At 40.1% G+C, this 16,233-nt stretch overlaps 1 protein-coding gene across 2 annotated transcripts in view; it reads right to left on the bottom strand.

The window, feature by feature from the left end:
• Positions 1 to 15,793, bottom strand: part of smox (spermine oxidase) — a 66,096-nt gene extending 50,303 nt beyond the window's left edge. For both annotated transcript variants that reach the window (XM_062027092.1, XM_062027093.1), the window contains exon 1: positions 15,658 to 15,793. The gene's annotated coding sequence lies outside the window, so the exon portion shown is untranslated. The remainder of the gene's footprint in view (positions 1 to 15,657) is intronic.
• Positions 15,794 to 16,233: the final 440 nt, after the last annotated feature.

Raw genomic sequence — 16,233 nt, 5'->3', positions numbered from 1 at the left:
TACACATACATACATACACTACCGTTCAAAAGTTTGGGGTCACCCAAACAATTTTGTGGAATAGCCTTCATTTCTAAGAACAAGAATAGGCTGTCGAGTTTCAGATGAAAGTTCTCTTTTTCTGGCCATTTTGAGCGTTTAATTGACCCCACAAATGTGATGCTCCAGAAACTCAATCTGCTCAAAGGAAGGTCAGTTTTGTAGCTTCTGTAACGAGCTAAACTGTTTTCAGATGTGTGAACATGATTGCACAAGGGTTTTCTAATCATCAATTAGCCTTCTGAGCCAATGAGCAAACACATTGTACCATTAGAACACTGGAGTGATAGTTGCTGGAAATGGGCCTCTATACACCTATGTAGATATTGCACCAAAAACCAGACATTTGCAGCTAGAATAGTCATTTACCACATTAGCAATGTATAGAGTGTATTTCTTTAAAGTTAAGACTAGTTTAAAGTTATCTTCATTGAAAAGTACAGTGCTTTTCCTTCAAAAATAAGGACATTTCAATGTGACCCCAAACGTATGAACGGTAGTGTATATATATACAAATAAATACTGCGTCAACTAGGGGAATCAGCGTTTGTGGTAGGCATTAAAAGGCATTAATCGGCAATAGCGATCGCATACTTTTCCACGAAAATCATCCGATACTAATCAGTGGTCGATCACTCGGCACATCCCTTTTAGTTGCAGCCGACTGTGCTGCAACTACCGAGGCACACTGATGCTCAATGTGAGCATTGCATCACAAATGCAGAAAGCTGTGTGAGAGAGAAACCTAGTGCCTGATAACGCAACAGAGCCGAGTTATATGAGCGTTTTGTCCCATTTTTCACTCCCACGGTTCCTTGGAGACACATGCTGTGACTGGAAGGTGTCAGCCAAGCAACATGTTAGCACACAAAGTGCAGACAAAACCTCTGCAGACGCACATTTGATCATTCCCGTATCGATGCACAACCACCTGTTTCACATTGTTGTCATGTAGCCTGCGCACATACAGTATGTGCTAAAGCTGCTAATGTCAACACGTGTGACATGTGACATCACGGCGGCGTAACCCAAAATGTGGGTCAGCCTCTTCTCGGATTTACTGGACAGGTGTTTCAGTTGGAAGCACTAATAGGACAATTAAAAAGCTACAGTAATTGTAGTAAATGTAAGTAAATTTAGTAAGTAAATTTAGTAAGTACATTTTCATAGCCAGACCATACGAAATCTGTTGGAACCATCAAAATATGTTTTGTTTACACTATGAGAGCCCGCGAGGCATGAATTAACATCCAAATAGTCACCTTTACACTTGGCCTAAAATAAATGTAATTGCTACAATTGTTATTCTTTACTGATTTTTGAAAATAATGAACTGATTTGAAATCGGGATTCGCATATGGTTAGATTTTCTCAGCACCTCTAACAGTAATTGTAGTACCGTTGTCAGGCTTGTCACTGACAGTTTGGTTATGTTTGGGTTTTCCTCTGTTTGTGTTTATTTCCTGACAGCGCTGTTATTTTGGTTCCATTTCCTGCACATCTCCCTGAGCGCTGTTTCCCCTCGCCTGCTGCTGATTGGCAGCCTGGCCACACCTGGTGTCAATCAGCTTGCTATTTATGCCTGCCTCGCCCTTCAGTCAGGGCTCGAGGATTGTTTGCTGTCTCCAGTTTTCCTGGTATCTTGTCTCCTGTTATCCTGGTTCCTGTTTTCCCTGCATTTCCTTTTGACATTAAAGTCATGTTTTCCAGCAACACGCCTGCCATCTCCTCATCTTGGGGTTCGTCACCAGCAGTTCCTGACAACCGTAATCGTAAGTACATTTCCGCAAAGTCGGAATTATTTTTTCAAAATCACATATTTTCATATCAAGAGCATACAATAAACCTAAATATGATTTTTAACATTATGAGACATGAAATACCATCCTTTAGTCACCATTACAATATAGTAATGCTGGCTGAGGCTGGGCCAATCAGTGGCCATGATACTGAACAGTGCGCTCTGATCCGTTTACTCTCATCTAGTGGCCAATTAGGGATGTAAATCTTAAAATAAGTTATGATTCGATTCCAAATCTTGGGGTGACAATTTGATTCAGAATTTTAAAAAATTATTCTCAAGTTAAACCGATTCTTGGAATATTTTATACATCTTAAAAAATATGTATTTTCAACATTTTTCATGAAAAAATTAAATTAAATTAAAAAGAATGTTTAAAAAAAATTGTTGTTGTTTTTTTATTACGACTTGGTTCAAAGTGGGATTAAAACGAATGGCAAATCTTATTTCGGATTCTTGCAATATATAATTTGGTATAAAAAAAACAAACTAGGGCTGCACAATTTATTGAATTTCAATCACCATCACAATTTTGGCCACAACCATTGAATAAGAGTGATCGTCTGTGATATTAACATGTTAAAAAGCGTGATTTTTAGTTATCCCTTTGTTCATTTTATCTCACTACTTATACATTATTTTTATTTTAAGTTTCATTTTTGAAAGAAAAGCTTTGTTCGCATACTCTTCGTTTACAATAAAAATGCAATAAAAATGTTTTTACATAACATGATTATATTGTAAATTCAATATTGATGATAATAATCGTAATTATTTATTTAGCTATTTAGTGCAGCCCCAAATAAAACATTTTAGACCAAGTTACACAGATTACAAAAACGTATCTTGGCTGCTGACATATGACTACTAAAAAAACATGTGTTTTTTTTTTTAATTGATTCTTTAAAAAAAAAAAAAAAAAACGGAAAACACTCTCCACACTTACTCATGTTTGGCGCATTTTCGCAGCTTGGTTTTTCTGATTGTTTACAAAACTTTAAGGAGGTTGTCACAGATTTAAACAAGCTACATACTCTTAATATCCAATTATATTATTAATTATTTATATCCATTATATCATTTTAATATGTAGAATATATATATATATATATATATATATATATATATATATATATATATATATATATATATAAACATACATATTTATACATATGTACACACACACACACACGTGTGTGTGTGTGTGTGTGTGTGTGTGTGTGTGTGTGTGTGTATATATATATATATATATATATATATATATATATATATATATATATATATATATATATATATATATATATATATATATATATATATATATATATATATATATATATATATATATAAACATACAAAATATATATATATATTACAGATGTCCGATAATATCGAACTGCCGATATTTTCGGTCGATAAATGCTTTAAAATGTAATATAGGAAATTATCGATATCGGTTTCAAAAAGTAAAATGTATGACTTTTTAAAACGCCGCTGTACGGAGTGGTACACGGACGTAAGAAGAACAGAGCGCCAATAAACCTTAAAGGCACTGCCTTTGCGTGCCGGCCCAATCACATAATATCTACAGCTTTTCACACACACACAAGTGAATGCAAGGCGTACTTGGTCAACAGCCATACAGGTCACACTGAGGGTAGCCGTATAAACAACTTTAACACTGTTACAAATATGTGAACCCACACCAAACAAGAATGACAAACACATTTCGGGAGAACATCCGCACCGTAACACAACATAAGCACAACAGAATACCCACAACCCCTTGCAGCACTAACTCTTCCGGGACGCTATAATATACCCATACCCCCCCATCGCCAACCGCGCCCACCTCAACCTCCTCATGCTCTCTCAGGGAGAGCATGTCCCAAATTCCAAGCTGCTGTTTTGAGGCATGTTAAAAAAAAATAATGCACTTTTTGACTTCAATAATAAATATGGCAGTGCCATGTTGGCATTTTTTTCCATAACTTGAGTTGATTTATTTTGGAAAACCTTGTTACATTGTTTAATGCATCCAGCGGGGCATCCAAACAAAATTAGGCATAATAATGTGTTAATTCCACGACTGTATATATCGGTATCGGTTGATATCGGAATCAGTAATTAAGAGTTGGACTATATCGGAATATCGGCAAAAAAGCCATTATCGGACATCTAATATATATGAATATAGTTACTTTACATGCAGTCGGCCCTCGACCAAATTTTTTTAGCCCAATGCGGCCCCCAAGTCAAAAACTTTGGACATCCCTGTTTTAGACTTAAAATAACCAAAACCGGCATCTGAATTACGAGGCCATAATCAAAGACAAAGTTCAAATGTGTAACGATATGAGAAAGAGCTGTAATGTTAAAAGCTTTGATCATCTGCTCTTTTACAGGGAAATGTCCAATTAAGTAAAGTCTCATTTTGGAGTGCAAAGACTGTACGGAAATGTGTTTTTGGAAATGAAGTCAGAAAGTGACGCCTACCTGACTGTTACCGACGGCTAATTCTGCTGTTTTTTTTTACTGTAATTGTAATTTCCCGGCCGGTTACCACGCACGCCAAGCTCTTCCACGCTTTACGTGATGGCGGCAGATTAATGTGTGGGCGGCAGATTAATGTGTGGGCTGGCCTTGAATGGATTGGCAGTCAGGGTGAGGTGGCGTAAGGAGAGTGGGGTTGGGGTGGGCGGGGTGGTGGGATTTCACCACTGACCTAGAAATGGCAATCTACAATGTACTATCTGCCGGTGGCCTTTTTTGTTGTCCCCCTCCCCCTCGTCTTCCAACTTTACTGCTTTCCTCAATCTCTTCTCCTTTAATTCCAGCTGAGTCCACAGCGTCGCATCTGTAATATTTTTAGAGGACACACGTCTCCATCGCGGCATCGAGCAAGAAAAAAAAAAAAAACAGTTTAATCTTAGCGGCTTTGTGTTGAAGGTTAGACATTCCACACTTTTGCCTCAAGGATGATGGAGTGGACGACACAAACTAACACACACACACACACAGACACGCATGTGACTACTGTACACAACAAAGAAAAAAGGTTCTGCTGATTAAATCAATAAATGATCAGATAACATTACACAAAATTAACAAATTAATTAGCAATGAGCGATGTCGACCGGTGTTTTTTTTTTATTTAATTTTTATTATGACTGTCGTGAATAAAAGGAGTTGGGTATTTTTGCATTGAATCCGTCCATAGCTGGTTGAGTTATGTGGCTGACTAACAAACAAACAAGCCCAGGCCAAAACATAACCATCTTTGGCGAGGGGTAAGAAAGTCTGCGTTCTGCAAAGCGAAGCGTGCCACTTTCGTTTTCGAGCGTTTTCGAGCGTTTCCAAGGCGACGCAGAGCATATTCACCACACGGCGGGCAATCATCCCACCAAAAAAGTTAAACGCGGGAAATACGAGTAAACTAAAAAGCTACTAGATACATCCTAATCCATTCATCTATTTTCCTACTGCTTGTCCCTCAATGTCGCGGGGGACGAGTGGAAAGCAGGGCTGGACAAAATGCCACCTCATAAACTGTCTGACTGATATAACAAATGTCCACTGTAGAGGACGTTGTTTCCCACAATGTAAAAGTTGAAGGACACTAAAGTGTACATTATTGTTTATGCACTGGATGTTTACATCGTTACTTTAAAGAAATCAACTAAGTTATTCTTTTTAACATTTGCTTGAAACAGTAGATGTTCCTGTACAATTATTTGCACACAGAAATATTTGTTCGTCGTAAAAAATTATTACAACATGTGTGTTTATCTTAAAACATTCCTGACAATTTTACACACTATGACATTTTTACCAAGCTTTTAATTTTTAAATCTCACGGTAATATTATAACAATATTACCGTGAGATTTGATACTGTTACATCCATTTTAGTATCCATATCTACAATGGCTTGGTACCGAAACGTGTTGCAATAAAATCGCAATACTATAGGATAAAAATTGTAATGTTTACAAAAATATACAAAAAAATAGTTGCAATATTGCAATTTTTCTCGCAATATTACCAGAAAAATGTTTGCTTGTGAGGAAAATTTGGAACGTAAAAATTAAAAAAAAGTTTCTCTTGTTCAAGAAGAACAAGTAGAAACGTCACAAAAAGGTTGCGAAATAAAAGTTGTAATGTTACAAGGACAATTTCATAAAGTTGCGAGAAATGTATTGTAATGATACGTGGAAATAAATCGCAGTGTGACATAGGGCTGGGCGATAAAACAATAACAATATATATCGCGATAGACATGTGATCAATATCAATAGAAAATGGGGTCGATAGAACGTTCGATAATTTCACTGAGTTCTTTAGAAAAAAATAGGAAGAAAGGCAGAGCCGGAACCGCACGGCATTCTGGGGGGTGTAGGCAGAGGAAGGGCTTTGGCCTCTCGACCTATCACGGCCGAGCCTGAACCGCAAGGCATTCTGGGAAATGCTAATGGGAAAAAAAAAAGAAAAAAAAAGCAACAACGGCTAGCTGACGACGAGGAGTGAAACCAAACGGGAATATGAGCGCGGCAGCACGAGAGGAAATTGTAAATAAAAAAGGAAACGTCACGTCCCCAGTTTGGCAGTATTTTGGATTTTTTAAAATCCGATACGAATCAGAGTAATACTGTCTGCAAACTTTGCAAGGTCGTCGTCCCGACCAAGTCTGGGAACACGACGAACTTATTTTACCACCTGAGCCGCTCTCACCCGCTGGAGTACAGCAGTATCAAACAGCCACAACCATCTACATCAGCCGGTGCAAGTGGAACAGCACCGAAGCGGCAACAACAGACCACCATCGTCTTGATGGTGGTCTGTTGTTGCCGCAGACAGTATTACTCGGCAGCAGTGCCATACGACACAAATTCAAAACGTTATAAAGAAATAACGGATGCAGTGGTGTATCAATTAGCGAAGGACATGCTACCGCTCAGCATAGTTGAGAAGTCTGGGTACAAGAATCTCATACACGTGCTCGACCCCCGTTATGTTCTACCTGGCCGAAAGCACTTTTCCAAGACAGCTATTCCTAAGCTTTACACAATGTGCAGGGAATCCGTGGAAAAGGAGATACTGAAGTTGGTTTGATTTTTCCATAAATGACTGAAGAGAGTAACAGGTTTGTTTTGTCACAGATGTTCAGACGCAAGTTTATTCTGATGTTTACAATATTCTGTAAGACATGTTTGTTTCTGCTTGCTTAATGTGACTGTTATTTATTTGCATATATTGTTACCAATATGGCTTTAAAGCCTGAGTTGTACACTACTCATTTCTTAATTACAATACTTTGCACATTTTGTTGGATTAAGCATTTATTTAATGTCAATATTTGCACATCGACCAGTATTTTCATTTATCTGACTGTTTTTCATAATGCTGACCTCGTTCTAAAGGTTAAAGGTTATATTTAAAATAAAAGTATTTAAATTCAGCCTTTTTTCTCCTGGTCTTTATTTAGAATAGGTTTTTTTTTTTTTTTAATCAATAATTATCGATATCGACTGATATGAAACACTTATATCGTGATACATTTTTTAGTCATATCGCCCAGCCCTAGTGTGACAAGAAAAACGTTGAAATTACCGGTATTTCAAAGAAGTACTTAAAGTAACAATTTTTTCAAAAAGTTCTAATGTCGCGAGATTAAAATTGGAATACTGCAAGAAATAAGTTGTAATATTATAGGAACAAAAATCGCAATGTTGGTTGGTTTGTTGAAGTTTGTTTGGAACATGTATACAATTTTAGCATTATACATCACATATTTCACTCATTTCTCTTTACAACATGCCTGAAAAGGAGTAGGAAAAAGAAAAGCTTAGGTAACCCTACCCCCTTTTCCACTTCATAACAGTTAATAACACATTTGTTCACTTCCTGTTCTCAATTTGTAGCATAAAGTGCTTATTTATTGGAATTTTAAGAGAAAACCGTTGTAATAATATGAAAACCAAAAGCATAAAGTTAGAAGTATAAGGTTGTGAGAATTACATTTTTAATATTTTGTGAAAAAAATTGGACTGTGAGAAAAAATTATATAGTAACAATAATTGTTTTAATTGTGCATTAGAAAAGTAGTCAAGTCACCAAAGTAAATGTGCAATGTCGTGAAACAAATGTAATGTTGCAAGAACAAATGTGTAATAATGCAAGAAATAATGTGAAATAGTATGTAATATGGAAAAACTATTTTAAAAAGTCCTTGAGTCATTTATAAAGTAACAATTTTATTTTAAAAAGTTATGTTTTGAAAAAATTGTAATATAGTTTGAATAAAGTAAAAAGTTGAAAAATTACCAGAACATTTTTAATATTATAAAAAATTGTAAAGTGACAAGAAAAAGGTTTTATCTTTTTTAAGAAAAAAAGCAGCAAATTAAGTAGCAATTTCGGAAATCAAAGTTATATTATGAGGACAAAAATCATACAAGAATAACATGTAATGTTACAAAAAAACAAAAATAACGTAATGTTGCAACAACAAAAAAAGGATATTGCATAGAAAAAAGTTGGATGGTGAGAAATTTGTAATGTGACAAAAAATGATTTCATCTTTTACAAGAACAATTTCAAATTTATAAGAAAAGCAAGAACTGGCAATGTCGACAACATATGTGGAATATTGCGGGAAATTGAGAAGCGAAATTTGTAACACGAAAAGAAATAAGTTGTAACGTTGCGTGAAATAAAGTCAATAATGCAAAATAACTAAAAACACACAAAAACTACTGTATTTTTAGTTGTTGCCCTTGAAGCCATCTTGTGTCCGGAAACTGATTTCCTGAGTTTGTAAAAAAAAAAAAAAAACACAAAAAAAACCTGTTTAATAATTGTTGATTGACCACGTACTGGTACTACTACTTGGTATTGTTACTGTCGATACTTCTATCAATATTTGTACAAATCGATATTTGTTACAACCCCGCACTCCCCTGTTTACATTCAATAGCTCTAGCTTAGCGGTTAGCATGGCTTATTATTAAATCCTCCTATGGTGTGTACTGTAGCATGTTTAGCTATTCCTTGTCTTCCACTGATCACGATACGTGTAAGAAATGTAGTTTAATAAGCATGGCTTATTGAACCTTTCTATGGTGTGCAGTATAGCATGTTTAGCTATTCCTCGTCCTCCAGTAATAATAATACATGTAGAAAACGTACTGTCACCACAGGTCAGACTTGGCATATTGCTTTTTCTGTGTTTATTTTTGTTTCATTAAAAAGGTTTATGTACCAATGTTGCCTGCTTTTTGGCGCTGGTGCATTGTTTTGCATTTCTCGCGTGCGTGTACATTGTGAGTAGTTTATATTTCATGTCTTGTGTTAGGTTTATGTTGATTGGATGTTTTTGTTTTTTTTGCCTATTGCTAGTTTTCTGTAGTCACCTCGGGTCGATTACTCAGCCACGTTGGTGCTCCCTCATTTTTGGATATATAGATGAAAAATGTTTCTTGTACGTCACTTGCCGTCTCTGCATCTTGGGGTCACGCCAACAATGCCGAGCCGCAATTGTGGCACAACATGCATTATCATGACAAGACCATAGTAATAAAAGCTATATTGTTAATATAAGTTACAATAATTTACAGTGGTGCCTCAACTTAAGAGTGTTTTGAGATAAGAGCTGTTCCTCAGTTAATTGTTATGCTTTAAGTTACAAGCAAAAATTTGAGTTACAACATGTTTCAAAAAAGACTGACAAAGTTGAGAAATGCTCATCAAACACTTATTTGGAACATCCCACAGGTGAACAGGCTAATTGGGAACAGGTGGGTACCATGATTGGGTATAAAGCAGCTTCCATGAAATGCTCAGTCATTCACAAACAAGGATGGGGCGAGGGTCACCACTTTGTGAACAAATGCGTGAGCAAATTGTCCAACAGTTTAAGATCAACATTTCTCAACGATCTATTGCTAGGAATTTAGGGATTTCACCATCTACGGTCCGTAATACCATCAAAAGGTTCAGAGAATCTGGAGAAATCCCTGTACGAAACATTAAATGCCTGTGACCTTCGATCCCTCAGGCGGTACTGCATCAAAACCGGACATCAGTGTGTAAAGGATATCACCACATGGTTTCAGGAACACTTCAGAAAACCACTGTCAGGAACCACGGTTTGTCGCTAAATCTGTAAGTGCAAGTTAAAACTCTACTATGCAAAGCTAATGCCATTTATCAACAACACCCAGAAACGCTGCCAGGTTCGCTGGGCCCGAGCTCGTCTAAGATGGACTGATGCAAAGTGGAAAAGTGTTTATTAAATATCTTGTGTTTGCAGTCTATTCAATTGAATATAAGTTGAAAAGGATTTGCAAATCATTGTATTCTGTTTTTATTTATTTGTTAATTATATTTACGATTTACACAACGTGCCAACTTCCCTGGTTTTGGGTTTTGTGATGAAAAAATAATCACAAGTCGGATGTGAATTATGGGTACCCATACTGTATGTTCATGCTTGGCATCAATATATATATATATATATATATATATATATATATATATATATATATATATATATATATATATATATATATATATATATATATATATATATATATATATACAAATATATATATATATATATATATATATATATACAAATATATACACAAATATATCACATAGTCGATATCAATAAATAATGTGTTCCAAAAAACGTTCGATATATACTTTTTTTTTGATCGGAAGAAACTGGAAGTTACGAAGCAGGGTTGGTTGCATGAACAAAGGCACTCGCAGTCTGGAAACCGGGCAAAACAGGAAGTGATCACTCATCAGTGGGAGTGACACGCTAACAGCCACTCAGGTAACAGTATCAATTATCACGTTTGGTTGCGCCATCTTGTTGTCTCGCTGTTGATTATTTGCGAGGAGTGAGAAGTAGAAGTAAAAATGAGTGCTGCACAGAGCGAAGAAATTGTGGATAAAACAGGAAACGTCTCCTTGGCAATTTTCAACCCTCTTCCGTTCCCTATTCGGGTGTACGGAAACAACAAGTAGGAACTAAAAAGTGCAGGACCGTATAAATGTAAAGAAAATTAAAGATGTGCTAGTTTATAATATTAGTAAAGTGGCCCAGTAATATTTAAATAATAATTACTGCGTAACATAAATTCCTTTCCATACTTAAATAAAAATAACAGACCAAATTAAATGTTGCACAGCCGTAACTTCCTGGCAATAAACCTGCAGAAAATAGTTCTGTGTTTACATTTTCACACTTTGCACTATTTTGTTACACTTTATTAAGCATTTCGTACATACTCCTTATTTTTTGTGCATCTTAATTTGAAGATGTTCTTGTTAAGTGTGATTTTAAAATTTTGTTGACATTCTTTGAGTGTTTTCCATACTGGTGTTGACATTTCCTTTCCTTTTTGCCTTGATAGCTGAAGGGATTATAATCAGAGGAAGGTTACATATGAAATCAAATTGTTTACATTTAATATTTTTTTCCCGGTCCATATTTTCGATAAAAAATAATAACTATTGATATGGGCCGATATGAAACCCTTATATCCTGATACAGTTTTCAGCCAAAATGCCCAGCCCTTGTTTATGCTGACATTTCTAATACTTCAGGCACCTTGTCTCATGAGATGAGAAGAATATTAAAACCACCACAATAACACACATTGATAAAAGGAATGCAAATGATGATCCAATTGATAAAAATTGGAGTTGTTGCTGCAGTTAGACTTGGTTGTTCAGATATAACTTTGCAGTCACAGTCAGAAGATGAGAAAACTCAGTGAGGGCAGGGGTGTCGAACTCGTTTTTTATTGCGGGTCGCGTCGGAATTATGACTGCGCTCAGAGGGTCGCTTCTAACAGTGAATAAATATAGAAATGTATAATATTCTCGGTATACAATTTGCATAGGCCACTATTTTTTATTACTATATGTTTTACAGATTGATGGATAACTTGCTTTGAATTTGCAAGTCAAGACGACAAGAAGGTATATAAGTATTTTAATTTTAAATTATGTGGCGGGTCACATTAAATGGCGTGGTATGTCACGTTCAATGAGGTGGCGGGTCACATTAAGTGATGTGGCAGGCCACAATATATGATTTGGCGGGTCAATTTAATTGGCATCGCATGCCAAATTAAATGATGTGGCGGGTCACTTTAAATGGTGTGGTATGCCAACTTAAATGATATGGTGGGCCACCTTAAATGGCGGGGTGTGCCACATTAAATGATATGGTGGGTCACCTTAAATGGTGGGGTGTGCCACATTAAGTGATGTGGCAGGCCACATTGAGTGATGTGGCAGGTCACAATATATGACGTGGCGGGACACTTTAAATGATGTGGCGGGCCAAAGTGAATGGTGGGCTAGGCCACTTTAAGTGATGTGGCAGGCCACAATATATGATTTGGCGGGTCAATTTAATTGGCATTGCATGCCAAATTAAATGGCGTGGCGGGCCACATTAAATGGCGTGGTATGTCACATGAAATGGTGTGGCGGGTCACTTCAAATGGTGTGGTATGTCAACTTAAATGATATGGTGGGTCATCTTAAATGGTGGGGTGTGCCACATTAAGTGATGTGGCAGGCCACGATATATGACGTGGCGGGACACTTTAAGTGGCATTGTGGATCACTTCAAATGATGTGGCAGGCTACATTAAATAGTGTGGTACGCCACTTTAAATGGTGTGGCGAGCCACTTTAAATGGCTTATGTCACATTAAATGTGGTGGCAGGCCACGTTAAATGGTGTGGTCTCCCATATTAAAGGGAGTGGTACGCCACTTTAATGAGGAGGCGGGCCACATTAATTGGCGGGCCATAACAAATGGTGTTGCATGCAACCTTCACTGACGTGGCGGGCCACCTTCACTGACGTGGCGGGCCACCTTCACTGACGTGTCGGGCGACATTCACTGACATGTCGGGGGACATTCACTGACATGACGTGGCGGGCCACATTCACTGACATGAACTGACGTGGCGGGCTACATTCACTGACATGAACTGACGTGGCGGGCCACATTCACTGACGTGGCGGGCCACCTTCACTGACGTGGCGGGCCACATTCACTGACGTGGCGGGCCACATTCACTGACATGAACTGACGTGGCGGGCCACATTCACTGACGTGTCGGGCGACATTCACTGACATGTCGGGCGACATTCACTGACATGAACTGACGTGGCGGGCCACCTTCACTGACGTGGCGGGCCACCTTCACTGACGTGGCGGGCCACCTTCACTGACGTGGCGGGCCACATTCACTGACATGAACTGACGTGGCGGGCCACTTCACTGACGTGGCGGGCCACCTTAACTGACGTGGCGGGCCACATTCACTGACATGTCGGGCCACATTCACTGACATGAACTGACGTGGCGGGCCACATTCACTGACATGAACTGACGTGGCAGGCCACATGAACTGACGTGGCGGGCCACTCTTACTGACATTCACTAATATGGCGGGCCATTTCACTGACATGAACTGACGTGGCGGGCCACTTTCACTGACGTGGCGGGCCAATTTCACTAACATGTCGGGCCACATTCACTGACATAAACTGACGTGGCAGGCCACATGAACTGACGTGGCGGGCCAATTTAACTGACGTCGCGGGCCACTTTCACTGACAATAACTGATATGGCGGGCCATATTCACTGACATGAACTGACGTGGCGGGCCACAATAACTGACGTGGCGGGCCATATTCACTGACATGTCATGCCACATGAACTGACGTGGCGGGCCACTTTCACTGACATTAACTGACATGGCGGGCCACTTTCACTGACATTAACTGACATGTCGGGCCACATGAACAGACATGTCGGGCCACATGAACAGACATGTCGGGCCACCTGAACAGACATGTTGGCCACTTTCACAGACAAGAACTGACATGGCGGGCCACTTTCACTGACGTGTCGGGCCACATTCACTGACATGAACTGACATGGCGGGCCACATTCACTGACGTGTCGGGCCACTTTCACTGACATTCACTGACGTGGCGTGCCACTTTCACTGACGTGGCGGGCCACATTCACTGACATGTCGGGCAACTTTCACTGACAGGAACTGCCGTGGACTGACATGAACAGACGTGGCAGGCCACGTGAACTGACGTGGCGGGCCACTCTTACTGACATTAACTAATATGGCGGGCCATTTCACTGACATGAACTGACGTGGCGGGCCACTTTCACTGACGTGGCGGTCCAATTTCACTAACATGTCGGGCCACATTCACTGACATAAACTGACGTGGCAGGCCACATGAACTGACGTGGCGGGCCAATTTAACTGACGTCGCGGGCCACTTTCACTGACAATAACTGATATGGCGGGCCATATTCACTGACATGAACTGACGTGGCGGGCCACAATAACTGACGTGGCGGACCACTTTCACTGACATGTCATGCCACATGAACTGACGTGGCGGGCCACTTTCACTGACGTGTCGGGCCACTTTCACTGACATTAACTGACATGGCGGGCCACTTTCACTGACATTAACTGACATGTCGGGCCACTTTCACTGACGTGGCGGGCCAATTTCACTAACATGTCGGGCCACATTCACTGACATAAACTGACGTGGCAGGCCACATGAACTGACGTGGCGGGCCACAATAACTGACGTGGCGGGCCACATTCACTGACATGTCATGCCACATGAACTGACGTGGCGGGCCACTTTCACTGACGTGTCGGGCCACTTTCACTGACATTAACTGACATGGCGGGCCACTTTCACTGACATTAACTGACATGTCGGGCCACATGAACAGACATGTCGGGCCACGTGAACAGACATGTCGGGCCACGTGAACAGACATGTCGGGCCACGTGAACAGACATGTCGGGCCACATGAACAGACGTGTCGGGCCACATGAACAGACATGTCGGGCCACGTGAACAGACATGTCGGGCCACGTGAACAGACATGTCGGGCCACGTGAACAGACATGTCGGGCCACATGAACAGACGTGTCGGGCCACATGAACAGACATGTCGGGCCACGTGAACAGACATGTCGGGCCACATGAACAGACATGTTGGCCACTTTCACAGACAAGAACTGACATGGCGGGCCACTTTCACTGACGTGGCGGGCCACATTCACTGACGTGTCGGGCCACTTTCACTGACATTCACTGACGTGGCGGGCCACATGAACTGACATGTCGGGCAACTTTCACTGACATGAACTGCCGTGGACTGACATGAACAGACGTGGCGGTCCACATGAACAGACGTGGCGGGCCGCATTCACTGACGTGTCGGGCCACATGAACTGACGTGTCGGGCCACTTTCACTGACATTCACAGACGTGGCAGGCCACTTTAAGTGACGTGGTGGGCCACATCTGGCCCCCGGACCTTGAGTTTGACACGAGTGAGTTAGAGAGTGAGGATGGAACAGAGCATGTGTGGCAGGTAGCAGCTGCCATAGCACAGCAACACAAACACAACAAGTGCAGTGAGTTGTTCCTCTGACTGACACATGGGCAAACAAAGGTTATTATGGTTTGGTTTTTTGTTTGAACAAAACAACAACAAGGAGAGACACACTCTACTGTGCACCGCCAGTGCAAATCCGCTCAACAACAACTCGGTGTTCCACGGAATAAAGCCCATCTTTCTGCAGAAAAGTGTGCGCCATCAGTGGCAAAGTGTGACAGCACGCAGAATAAAGTGAGTGTTTGTTGACTCGCGGTCGTCCACGCCAAGCGTCCAAACAAGCGCAAAAGCTAAAAGCTGGTTCGTGTCGGCTGGACTTGCCTGAGTGTGTCGTCGTCTTCACACCTCGAAAAAGAAATCCCTCCGCGGTCGCTCGCCTTTTGTGTGTGCAATGTCGCCCCACGCACCGTCGCACCGGCTCCGCTTTTGTATTTGTGCGTGGAAACCAGAAGCAGCCAGTTTGTGCCGAGCCGCTCGCCTCCTCATTGGTAATACATGAGGGCTGGTGACGTCACGGCCCCGCCCACTCCGCGCACAACTCATGTGCTCGCACCAAATACACAAACAATCTGCATGCACTCAAGCAATATCGCGCAAAAAATACAAATCTCAACATTTGGGGGCAAAAACTATTGTGACATTACAAATAAATGCACCATGTAATTAACTGTATTTTTTTTTAGGCCAGTTTAATCAATCAAGCTTTATTTATATAGCACACAAAGTGATTTGCACCAAAAAACACATGCAGCATTATTGACAATAACAAGACATGATCTGATTATATATTAAATAAACACAATTTATTCATCTAAACCAGGGCTCTTAAGTAGGGATGTCTGATAATGGCTTTTTGCCGATATCCGATATTCCGATATTGTCAACTCTTTAATTACC

Source organism: Entelurus aequoreus, linkage group LG18 (genome assembly GCF_033978785.1).
Source record: "Entelurus aequoreus isolate RoL-2023_Sb linkage group LG18, RoL_Eaeq_v1.1, whole genome shotgun sequence".
In the NCBI taxonomy this organism is placed as follows: Eukaryota; Metazoa; Chordata; class Actinopteri; order Syngnathiformes; family Syngnathidae; genus Entelurus; species Entelurus aequoreus.
This window is presented reverse-complemented; position numbering and strand designations above follow the sequence as displayed.